The following is a 1,804-nucleotide window of genomic DNA, read 5'->3' on the forward strand; positions in this document are numbered from 1 at the left end:
CCGGGTTCACCTCCTCCCCGTTAACCTTGGCCTAGGCTGCTTCCCCTGTGGTGTCACGGCACTTTCTGTTCTCCATCCTCCGCGGATGACTTACTGAACTGGCCTCCCGGTGATGCGTCCGAAGGGGAAACAAGGCCAGCTGTGGTCCATCTCCCCACAGGGAGGGGGACATGGGATTAAGACCCAATCCCAGGGATTAGCTCAGTCCTGGGAGGAGATCCCTGCTGGCTGGTGGGAAAACGGGCTTCCGGTTAGGCTAGAGATTTTCTTTGCCAAAAAATGTTTTAAAAGAAGAAGAGGACATCCAAAGCAATGACAGGAATATGAACAAAAGCTCTTTCGAATGCAAACAGATTCATCAACAATCAGAAAGCACCTAAATGTCCAGCAAGAGGGATCAATTAGGTTATGAGACACCCGTGCTGCTGAGAACGGAGAGTTTTCAATGAATGGATTCATGCTTGTGCACAGGCATATATATGGCATGGCCACAAATTTGTGGCAAGCACTTTTGAAAAAAGACTGGAAGGAAATGAGCCAAAGCGTGTTAACAATGTTTGCCGGCTGGGTGGTGGCATTATGGGAGGTTTATTACTTGACTCTTTATAATTCTGAACTTTCCAGATGGTATGCAGTGAGCATACTCTTTAATAATTAGCGGTCATAGAACTGTCTGGTTTCTAGTGACAATATAACCCACCCACTCTCACCTCCTCGTGGCCAGCACCCAAGACAGGGCCAGCATATGAACACTTGTCAATTACAGGGCCACCCTCTGTGTTGAGGCCTGGTTGGCCCCTTAGAAGGAAAAGGAATACTAAGGTATTAACATCCGTTTGTTCTTACTATGTGCTCACGATAACCCTAAGAGGTAGGTATAACCGATTCTCCATTTTACAGAGAGGAAACCTGGAGAGAAATAAATGCAGCCAGCTGCCCGGGCCAGTGTCACACCCGGTTCAATCCCAGGCCATCTAGATTCAGAGACTACACTTCCAACCAGGGTCAGGAGGGTCAGCAGATTCTAGCACTGCAGCCCTGCACTGTACAGGCAAAGAAACGGCTCAGAGGTGACCTCCAAAGTGCCAGGTCTGTGCAGGATGCAGGGGACTCAGAGGCTCACAGTGCCATCTCTACAGAGGGGTGAGGGGCAGTGGCGTGCAAACAGCGTCCTCAGGGCTGTGATGGGGGGTGTTGAGGAAACTGTGCGACTTCAGAGGTTGAAGGGTGAGGGCTCCCTGGAAGACTGATTATCAGAAATGGTTCTAGAAGGATCACCAGGAATTCACCAGGTGAGCAAGAGAAGTTAGAACAGTGGTTCTCACTGTGGACAGCTTCCCTCCAGGGGACATCTGTCAGTGTCTGGAGGTATTTTTGATTGTCGCAACCAGGGTGTGTATGTGGGGGGGGGGGGGGAGGGTTGAGTTCAGGGATGCTGCTACACATCCTACCAATGCACAGGGACAGACTCCCCACAACGAAGAATAACCCTGTCCAAAGTGCCCACAGCGCCGAGAGACCTGGGTGGGAGGAGAAGGGAGATCCTGACCCGGGATCAGCCGTTCAAGGCAGCACAGGTGCTCACGCAGTGCCTCCTGCGGGCCGGGGGCTTGGAGCCCGTGACTGTACTATCGGCCGCCTGGCTGCCCTGCTGCCATTCTACCCCCACCAGCGACCAGTGGTCTCTTTTAAAAAAAAAGCACAAAAGCTTTACCGATATAATTCAAATACCACCCAATTCTCCCTTTTAAAGTGTACAAGTAAATTGCTTTTAGCCTTCCCGTTCCCTCACCACTATCTAATT

Source organism: Myotis lucifugus, unplaced genomic scaffold (genome assembly GCF_000147115.1).
Source record: "Myotis lucifugus unplaced genomic scaffold, Myoluc2.0 scaffold_208, whole genome shotgun sequence".
In the NCBI taxonomy this organism is placed as follows: domain Eukaryota; kingdom Metazoa; phylum Chordata; class Mammalia; order Chiroptera; family Vespertilionidae; genus Myotis; species Myotis lucifugus.